Raw genomic sequence first — 11,702 nt, forward strand, 5'->3', positions numbered from 1 at the left:
AGGTATTATCTCTTAGGACCTCTCATCATTGCATCATCTACAGATACCCTGGGCTCTCACTGATTCTTGATGTCTCTAGTTCCCACTTCACCGTTACTTTGGCTGTCAGAATTTTTAATGATTTTAATCCTCAGAGTGAACAGAAAATCTAACTATACTGTGGCTTCTCAGCTTCCTGAACTATTGTGAAGTTCTTGTCTTGCATACTCCCCAGGCCACTCAGTTCCGTAGTCATGACCTAGTCCTTGGCATTACCTATAATAGCAACTCCTCCATAATCTCAATTTCACGCATCACACTCTGTCAGCTCGACTTCCTGACTTCTTGCTTGTACTCACTGCCTCAAGCAACCCCACTCCAATAAGCCATTATGCCACCGGGACGTATATTTATTGATCCCACATTATTTTCACTTTCCCTCATCAAACTTATATTTTTCTCTTCCATAAAAACCAAGCTTAAATTCCACAGTCAGTTGTTTTAATGACTTCCCTGCATATACCCTCGACTACACTATTCTTCTTCAATTTTGTCATGCAACTTGGCTGTACCCTGACTCTAATTAAATAATTCTTTACTAATCCAGTCCTGAATCTGAGCACTGCCATAACTGGAGAAAAACACATAACTATACTGCCTGATCTCGTTTTACATTCTCCTTAAACCTTAAGGAAATTCAACTTTCTATTCTTTTCTCTCCTACTCTTTTAAATGACTATTCTATACTCTATCTTTCCTGCTCTCCTCAAACATTCATCATCTCCTCCCTCATACGCAAATGAAGTTGATGGACCTGCTTCCTAATTTGCTGAGGAACGAGGTCCAATCGCCTGTCCTCACACCTATGTTCCTGATAGCATTTATACCTGCATACTCTGACTTCACTCCTATTAGTGTGTCTAAGGCCAACACCTCCACTTATGTAACGTTGGCAAAGGCCTCTCTCCAGGGTCTTGATCTCTATATGAGGTCTCTTTGCAAAGAAAAGGGCTCCTCCTCCTCTGAGTGGACTTAGCCCTTTGTTGAGATACAAGCGCTGACAATAAGCCTGAGCTAGATGACAGTTCCCCTCGCCTCCTGAACTCAGTACCCTCACGTGCTACACGATTCTAAGTAGGGAAGCGGTCGCGTGCTTACTCAGGAACATCTATCTGGTATTCCTGTACTCTCTGTCTCATGCCGTCAATTTCCTCTCTCTACTAGATCACTCCTATCCTGCTGTTATTTATTCTACCCTAAAAATATAATCTCTCTTGACTCACCCCTCCTTTTGGCTCCCTTACATTTCTATTTTCCCCATTGCAGCTAAAATTATTCTAAGAGTTTTTTATACTCTTTCTAATTCTGCTTTCCCCAATTCTGCTTTCTTAAAACCACTCTAAGTGGCCATTCTCCTTTTCCACTTCACTGAAAATATTTTTTAGTGAGGTCATCAACGTTTTCTACTGATAAAGGTAAGGCTGGTTCTCAGAACTTATGTATATTGGACAAGTCGATAGTTCTCTCTTCCTGTAAACACAGCTTCACAAATAGTACCCTCTGTGTATTTGATCCAATCACTCCTCATTCCTTTTCATTGCTGTCATACCACCATGGTCCAAGCCACCATCCTACTGAACTTGAATTATGGCAGTAGCTTCTTAGCTGGTCTCCCTGTTTCCATCCATGCCACATATCAAGGGTATTCAACATAAATCACAGTAATTATTTTAATATACCCAACCATTAAGTTACTTTTCTGTTCTCAACTCTCAGTTGTTTTCCATGTCACTCAGAGTAAAACACAAAGTCTTTATTTATAATCATTGCAAAGAATTAATAGCTTCATTACCTCTCAGATTTAATTTTCTTTCTCTCAAACGTATCTATCTAACTCTATCTCCTATCCTAGGTCTATAATACTGTTTTCTCTAACTTTATTTCTTTGTTTCCAAGATATTTCTAAAATTTCATCCCTCATCTCCTTCAAGCTGTCACTCAAACATCACATTCACAGTGAGGCCTCTTCTGACCAAACTGTGTAGGACTGCATCTCTCTGCAAGGACTCCCACCTGCCTTGCTTTATTTTTCTCCTCAGCACTTACTACTTTTCCCCATATTACATTACATTTATGAACTCTCTTACTTTCTAGAATGTAATTTCATTGAAAGCAGGGAGGTTTTTTCTGTTTTGTTCATTGTTGTACCTTCTCAAGCCCCTAGACTAGTTCTAGGCACATAGTAGATACTCAATAAAAATTCATTAAATTGAATTGGAGTCTGTGTCAGACATTATTCTGGCCCCTGCAACTATAATGTGAACAAGTCATCTTTAATCTAATATCTTCATAATTTTCCTGATGCCCTCTAGTTTATATATTTTAAGATTTTTTTACCTTAAAAAAGAAAACTAGACATATGTTATATGATACCTCAGTAATAAAGACAAAAATCAGCATAACCATCTTTAATGATAAACTTTAAGGGGATGAGTTGTAGAAGTCAGATGATTAGTGTTCAGACATAATTTTTTTTTAATTATTTATATTACACGTACAGTTCATACTAATGAGATTCTGTCTTTGAGTTTTGTCATAAAGTTTCTTATTTGAAAGAAAAAGAGACTAATGTGAACTATGGACTTTGGATGATAATGATATGCCTGTTTAGGTTCATCGATTGTAACACATGTCTGACTCTGGGTAGGGCTTCTACGGGTGGGAACAGGGAGTAATGAGAACTCTGTACTTTCCACTCAATTTTGCTGTGAGCTCAAAAGTGCTCTAAAAATAAATTTTATTAATTAAAAAAGGAGAGATACAAGTGAATATGATTGTGGATTCAATCTGGAAATGATTACGTTTGGCAGTTATACACCATATTTGACTAAGAATCACCAAAAACTAATAGAAGGTGAGCGTTTGTCCTTGGCAATTAGAAAAGTTTAAACCTCACCTTTGACCAGTGTGTTATGCTTGACTTAACTGTAACGACTGAGTTACTTAACTGTTATTTGAGCTTATCAACATGCAATATTATTTGTACCATTTTATTACATGATGTGGGATTTTTTTGATACACACATATATATACTTGCAGTATACCTAACCAACTTTTCACATCCTGCTCTTCACTTTTTATTATCTGTACCATTTTTTAGAAATGAATTTTTATTTTAAGTAATCTATGTACTATTTTTAAATAGGTAATATCATGTGTGAAACATTTGTTATTTTATAAGACATGGTAATCAGCATATATAAACCCATTTAAGCCACACAATAATTCATACAAGAGTTATGAGTAGGCATCAATACTACAAGCTTATAGTAAAGAAAATAAGCATTAAAATGTTAATTCTCTCAAGCTTCTATATATAATGAGTTGTAAAGATGAGATTCAAACATAAGACTGTCCAATGTTAAAGGATCTTTATGTTCATAATGTCTTATTATATTTAATACAACTGTACTGAAGTTACTGATTAGAAAACAAAGAAAATACTAAAAAGAAAAAAGTAACCCATGCCGAATAAGGCAAACTGTCGACATTTCAATGTATGTCTTTCAAAATTTGTTTGATTTTGTATAATTTATAATGATAATACTTAAGATATTATTTTCTGACAGCACTTTTATAGTTAATATAGGTATTTTCTTATGTCATTCCATTAACTGAATGTGCCATAGCTTCACTAATTCCCTCTTTTTGACTTTTTTTTCCCTATTTTACTATTATAAATAATGCTGTGACTGGTTTTTCTTGTACTTGAAGATAACTTTCTTCACTTCACATGAATTTCTTATCATGTTCTTAGAATAAATTTATACAATTAAAATTCACTTTATTAGTCAATGCATGTCTCTCTGGCTTTCTAAATAAATTCTTAAAGTGTCACCTAAAATGCATCAGTTGCCAGTTTCAAGACCAGTTCACGATTTCTTATTTTCTATAATTTGTCCCACAGCTAGGTATTATTACTTATTTTGGTTGGAATTGTGTTTGTACTTGATAATTTTGATAATAGCATCTCAATATCAGATAAACTTACTTGTTTCAGATCAATAGTGAGAGGAAACATCATGCATAAGATTATATGCCATTTATGTTCTTTCCTGCTTTTGGAATGTGCTATTCCTTTTTTTGTTTTATCTGCCTCAAACTTTGATGATTTGCAAATGCTGTTTAATACTAAGAATATTATCTTTTGGCTTACCACATAATTTGTGAATCTTTTCGTCCTCCAAGTTTGTGAAAGCATCATTGTGTTTTCATTGGCACCCATGCCAATTTGTGAAATGGAGAATTTAATTTTTATTTAGCCAGATCTTTTTGGTATCTTATTTTTGTGCTTAGAAACATCTTCTTAATGCTAAAACAAGATTGAAATAACTATATTTCCTTCTAGTATTCTTATGACTTTTACATTTATTTCTTTGTTCCAACCGGAATGTGTTTACCTTTGAAATGTTAGACCAAGAGCTAATATTTTGGATCTAAGTAGGTTTAAGTAACTCTTCCAGCTCCAATTGTTAATACATTTTAGTCACTGTTGGCAATTTTATCTCCACTAGGAATTCCAATCACTTTTTCTAAGCTGATACCCTATTCTTGCTAACTTATTTCTTAGAGATTTAGTTTTCTTTGTCTTTCTGAGAGGGAAGTATACATGGTACCCTGCACCTGGCCTTTGCTGGTCAATCAGTTCTTATTCCTGGAACTTAGGAACTGGCTTTTGGAGACTTAGTCAATTCATTTAATATTGGTCATTGAAACCATAGGACTGGAGAAATCATTTTCTACATGAAGAGGCTGACCTACAGAGAGAGAAATAAAACAATAAAATAAATGCCTAAAAGGAGTGGTGACAGATTTTATGCCTCAAGGAGAAAAAGTAAATCAGGGAAAGCAGCTGCTATGGCTCCTGGTGGATGTTCAGGACATTTGTAAGTTATTGAGAGGAAATGCAGTGTTTGCTGAGAGGTACCCTTTCGTCATTCCAATAAATTCTTCTTTTTCACTGAACACTATGGATTCTTTTGTTTGCAACAAAATTCTCTCTGATGAAGACTCAGTCAGTTATACTAAAGTGTATTTTTTTTGGATTTTTATTCCCATTTATTGCTCTCTATTTGTTCTTACAGCAGGACCACATTAGCTTAAGTGGCATAACTTCTCAGTACATCTGAATAGCCAGCATGAGAAGTCATCATCATATTTTCCTATGAATATTCATATACATATATCTTTATATAATATATAATACATATATATATATTTACAGGAGAACTTCTGTATCATTTTATCTTTTTTGCCAAATTAAAACAAAATCCATGAAGATTCTGATTATACTCTAATGTGTAAAATAATTCAGTAAGACAGAAGATTTTTGCAATATTTTATATTGCATACAAAAAAAGTTCCTGTATTAGATTTTAGATTTTCATTGTGTGAGAATCCATGCCTGTGTCATCAAAGATGCACCAAACATTTACCGAGTTCCTATGATGTGCCAGGCCTTCGCCAGGGTAGTGGATGGCTAGAAACAAGAGCAGGACTGACACACTCCTGGACCACAGGCAGTTGATGTCTAGGAGGAGGACAAGCATTAGACCAGCGGTCCCCAACCTTTTTGACACCAGGGACCAGTTTCATGGAAGACGATTTTTCCATGAATGGGGGGGTGGGGAGGGATGGTTGAGGCAGGAATGGGAGAGATGGGGAGCGATGGGAGAGGCAGACGAAGCTTCACTTGCTCGCCCGCCGCTCACCTCCTGCTGTGCGGCCCGGTTCCTAACAGGCTGCGGCCCAGTACCAGTCTGCAGCCCAGGGGTTGGGGACCCCTGCATTAGACAATCACTGATTGAGATGACTCTGGAGGGGAAATAGAGACTAGATGATTCCAGCCTTCATCGGTCAAGATAAGGGTTTCAGTGTTTATAACAGGAGTAAGGAAAGTCATTGATAACAGGCTTTAGGCAGAGAAGTGATATGATCCAATTGGTATAAGATATATTCATGAACACATATTTTGGTAGCTTTTTTGTATTATAATTCCAACTGCTTTACATAGGAAAGCTATTGATTTTGGAGGGTATGTGTGTTGTTTATTTGTCGTAATTGTAAGTTCTAAAAGGTTTACAATTTTCTAATTTGAACAGTCTAGGTAGATAATAATGTAAATTTATATAATAATAATATATATAAGCACAATGAGAATAAACCTCTTTATTTTTCCTAAGATTGCCTCTAGTTTTCCCCTGTTCTAGTGCATATCTTTCGCTTTTGCCTATTACATTATTCAAGGTTCAGACAGGGAAAAAAGAACATGTAATGGGTATTTCAGACAGAAATATATTTAATCCAGAGTATTAGAGGCTTATATAACCATTAGGATGGTTGAAGTACTGAACATCATGTAGACCACTAAGAGAAAATTCAGATGTGTCTGGAGTCATGCAAGTCGTCATAATGATTCCAGCTGTCTGCAAAACACATGTCTCTCAGGAGAATACTTTAGAAGAATACCATGAGAAGTGTCAACTAGTAAGTAATCTCAGCTACTTCCTGCTAACAGAATTCGAAATTTCCTATCGGGAGAAATTCTTGACCCACTTTTAGTCCGTGTAATTTAAACAGACTTGAAATCTCAAATCCTGTTCCTATCAGTAAGGATGTTACTAGTGACTGGCCTTAAAAATTTGCACATTCTACTGGTCACAGTGATTAGCTGAGAGTTCAGCATGTTACCAGGTCAGGTCAATTAGTTCCCACCCTGTAAATTTTACTGAGCTGACCTATGTTCCCTGGACTTATTTATTTAACAGAAGGTGATTTTTAGACTGATGTTGGCCATCATTGTCACCACATGGAAAAACTGCCTGAAAAAACCACCATAAAGGAAAACAGAATATAAAGTAGACCAGTCATATTTTTTAAGACGTTTTTGAACAATTGATTTCAGCAACATTTGGAGCTTAGTTTAGAACTGTATTTCTGGATTATATGATCCAGTTTTGCTTAAACGAATTGACTTGGAGTTCTTCATTTCCAAAGAATGGATTCCAATGATTATAGCTATTAAATGTACTTTTTATATTCTTTTAAGAAGCATTTGACTTTCTATTATTGTAATAAGGATTTCTGCAACCATATTACACATTTAGAATATTCCGTGCTGCCATTTTAAAGTTTCTTATGGTGTTAGAATAATATTACATAAATTGTAAAGTTCTCTTTTTCTCACATTAAAAGCTTCTATTGATTGAGATTTTTTTAATTAAATAACTTTAATGTAAAACTGTCTATTACCAGGCATCTGTCTGCAGAGAAATGCTTTAGCAATTTAAATTTATATTTCAAGATTACCATTCTGTTTAAGTTTTCTATTTCTTAATCACTCTGTTTTTGAAATTCATATCATTCTATTCACAGAGATTTTCAAATATATTAGCTTACGAACAGATTGTTCAACTTTCCCTGTGTTTGCTTCTGCTGTATATTTCATTTTATTGTACTTACAGTAGTTTAGGGATGTTATAGTAGTTTTTCCGCTAGTGTCCAGTGGATTGCTTTATAGAGGGAGGGAGGGTGCAGTTAGAAACCTTAGGGAACAGAATTCCCCTACCGGGAAAAAACAATAAGATAAACCTTTGGATGGATCAAATGATGGACAGATTTCAAATGGGAGACTGTTGCTAAGGTGTGATTCTGACACATGGCAAACAATCCACTGGAAACTAAAAGGGATAGGTGGAAGGAAATGAGTGTTTCTACCCCCTTGTTAGCAGTATTTGGTCTGTTTCATTCTCTCCTTTATTTCAAGCCTCAGGCACTTTGTGACTCTAGCTGTTAATTTCTATCTCTCTCATTTTCTCTTTCCTGACTCTCTTCTCTCTGTCACTCCTACTATACCAGTGTTTTAAGGTTGACTGGTGGCTTGAGTTAATAAAACTTTTTATTCTGTGGGCTTTCCATTCAAGATGACATGTGTGTAATGATTGCTGGTCATTCAAAGAATTAACTCATTTCTAACAAAAAGGGCAGAAGGCCAGTTATCTTTCCTGAATATGACCCTGGGCACAATTTAAACCCCAATAAGGATGGGAACATAGAAGTGACATTGCATGGAGCCAAAAATGAAGGTCAGTAGATTGCTTAAACCATCACGTAGGCATAGGGCCAAGATCAAAGAGAATGGGTGCCAAAGAGTGTTGACACAGTAAATACTCATTAAACATTAAGGAGGTATATTCAAATACATTTAAATTAATAACAAGTATTTTTATTATTTTGTTATTTAATTAAAATATGCCGTCCTTGGTTTTATCAATTTGAGGACTTAGAGAGTCCACCTTCCTCTACAGAAGGACATTTCAATTATAAACCTTACTAATTGAAAGAAGTGACTCTTTTTTTTTGGCCGCGCCATGTGGCTTGCGGGAACAAGTTCCCTGACCAGGGATTGAACACAGGCCACAGCAGTGAAAGTGTGAGTCCTAACCACTGGATCGCTTTCACTTTTTGTTAATAAAATATCTACTTCTAGAATATATTCTATTCTTAAAATTCACAGTTTCAATATGAAATTAACAAAATCAAGTAATAACTGAAAGCATCCTATCTAATTGATAAGAGGTAAATATTTATATTTTTTGTGCTATAAAACACAATTTCTAATTTCAGAAATCCCAACATACAGAAAGTAATTATGGATTTTCAAATAGATCCAGTCTTTGTTATATCTCTGATCCAATTACTCCACATAACTTATTAGGAAATGCCAAGAACTGTCTGACATCTTGATGACAAAATTACTGTAATGGAATAGCAATACTTTATATTTTAAAAAGAAATTTTAAAAAATGTAAACATGAAGGAACTCATTGTTTATTATCAGAAAATCTTTAAAAATATAGAACATTTTAAAAGATGGGCACCATATGATATTATTTCCACTATGATAACCAAGGTTTTATTTTCTTTGAATTCTCCTAACTCACATATAAACACACTGTTAGTACATGCACAGCATTAGTAGTTTCAAAATCTGGTTCTGTGAGTTTTGAGAGAATGATTATATCAGTTTAAAAATGTTTCTTGATAATGTACTTACTTGTTTCTTCCTTTTAATATTCTCTAAATTATTGCATCAACTGTATCACACCAAGAATCAATGCACATGACTTTGGGTATACATGGCTAATATTTTTGAAGGACAAAATTTATCATACTGGTCAAATTTCTTCTACGTTGGTCAAAGTGAGATTTATAAATTTAAAAAGTTAATCATCTTCATGAATTTGATCTTTCGTGTTTTGTTAGTTCCTAATGCTTATATTTTCATATTTTATTGCAATCTTATTTACTAAATTTTCTTTTCAAACTCACATATACAAATGCTAACACCACACACATATTACCTGAAATTGCTTACTATTTCCATGAATACTGACAATTTGTAGAGTGGGTATTCAAACATTATAGATTAGAATTTCTATTTTAAGTGTTGCTTAGTATGTTAAGTTTCAAGAAACAAGCATCTACCTATAATATATATTTATAATATCTTTATTACAATGCATTTTAAATTTACCTTAGTGGTAAATACAAAGCTGATCAATGATTTCTTATTACTTCTCATAATGTAACGCAAAGAAATGTGACTTGAATATGATTTACAGTGTTTTTAAAAATACATTATATGGAAGTCCAAAATCTTTTAAAGGATGGTGAAAAATAAACGTGTAAATGGTGTGCATGTGTGTATATAGTGTGTGCATTTAAATGCACGTATTCTTATGTATATACGTTTTTATAAACAAAATAAAGTTCACCCAACTGCTTACTTTCCATTTCAAATCAATTCAACCTCTCAAGTTTTTGGTTTTTTTTTAATTCGTATGCCCCCTCTTTCAATTCTTCTCTCTGTGTCTATCTATAGAAGTAATGTGATATGATACTGAATCTATCCTGCTTTTCAGGCTTATTGATGGAAAAATTTACTTTGCTTTCCGTTTAAATACATCTCTTTATGTTTTCAGAGATTAATTTGAGGATAAGTTGTGGAAACAAAAATGGGATATGTTGTAGGGAAGAGATGCTATTGTTAATATAAGAAATGAAGTAGTAATTTCATGGCACACAGAGAAAGTATATGAATAAAATACTGCTCTATAATGTTTTCTAGTAAGTAGTAAAATACTACTATATTTTAAGTTTTACTGGCAACACACATGAAAGAGTTTTAAGCAAAAGAAGTGATGCAATAGGCTCCACTGGGCCATTCAGAATCCTCTTGCCACTGAACCTACAGACCAAGGGGTTTGCTGTTTTGGCTGAGTGTTCCTGATTATCAAGAGGAAAGTACATTGCCGTACCATAGTGAGTGCAGAGAAGAATGTTCCTGGAACCTATGGGATTGACTCAGGTCTTATTGTAAGTATGAATGGAAAACTAGATAAACCTAAAACAGACAAGACTAGTAAGGACCCTGATCTTCAAGACTGAAGTTCTGGGTCATTTCATCAAGTCAAATATCCTGGAAAAGTTTAATGATATCTAAGAGCAAAAGGAATATGGTATGGAAAGGTGAATAAATAAGTTATAAAGACTAACTCTGGTCTTGTAAACAATGGCTGAAACAAAGACTATACAACAGTATATGCTTCACTTATATATATTAAATATAAATAATATTATATATTACATCTACACATTTACATTTATATTACATAAATTATACTCCATCTTGTTTGCCTTTTGTGAGAGTGAACATCTTTATGATTTAATGTTCAGGTTTATGATTATTAAAGTGGTATGGTGATCAAATTAGAATGAGAATGAATGTTATCTAGAGTTAAAAAAGCAACTGATGGATTTGATATCTTTTTTTTTTTGGACAAGGGATTAGTATGTTCTTATTAACATGCACGAAACTTCATTGCATTAGATGGGAGCGTGTTGTTTTTCCTGTTTCTGTTTTCACATTTAAATATATATCAAAGGGGTGTGTATTGATTCTAATAGTAAAGAGGCGGATTGTACTAGATGTTGTCTACTAGATTTTGGCAACCTTTTCAATCCCTCCTAGTTAACTTTAGTATCTCAGAGACTAGAAAGCTAAGAACTGTACTGCTAGATTCTGTTACTTGGATTGGAGACAAAATGTGTTTTTTCTTCATGAGCTTCATTGACAGGAAACCTGCAGGGACGCCAGGGAGGCAGAGGATGCTTTTCTTGGAGTGGCTGCAGCCAAGGGCCCGGCTGCAACAGACAGGACTCTTCGCGGGGCTCGAACCCACATTCTGACTGTGCAGGCGTTCTGAGCGGCAGGCAGCTGCTGCAGAGGCACCGCTGGCTGCAACCACTGCTGTTTTCCAAACCTCTGGATCCTCACTGTGGTAGCAGGGCCCGGAAACCAAGTGTTGCATTCCCATAGCAGGCCTGAGTTTTCTCCTCTAACCCTCCAGGGATGTGGAGGCACCGAATTTCCTGTTTGTTCATCCGTTCTTAAAATAAATGAAAAACTCAGAGTTTTCTGTTTCCTACACTGTGATTCCTGACGCACATACATATTTGTCAACCATATTAATAGGTTTCAGAATTTATTTACAATTTCTTGGGGAGAAATATTGGCATCATAGGACTAGATCAGTAACATTTGTTTTATGGGTGATAAGAAATGTAATTATTTTAGAAAACAAAGTATATATCTCTATAT

Source organism: Balaenoptera ricei, chromosome 3, assembly GCF_028023285.1.
Source record: "Balaenoptera ricei isolate mBalRic1 chromosome 3, mBalRic1.hap2, whole genome shotgun sequence".
Classification (NCBI taxonomy): domain Eukaryota; kingdom Metazoa; phylum Chordata; class Mammalia; order Artiodactyla; family Balaenopteridae; genus Balaenoptera; species Balaenoptera ricei.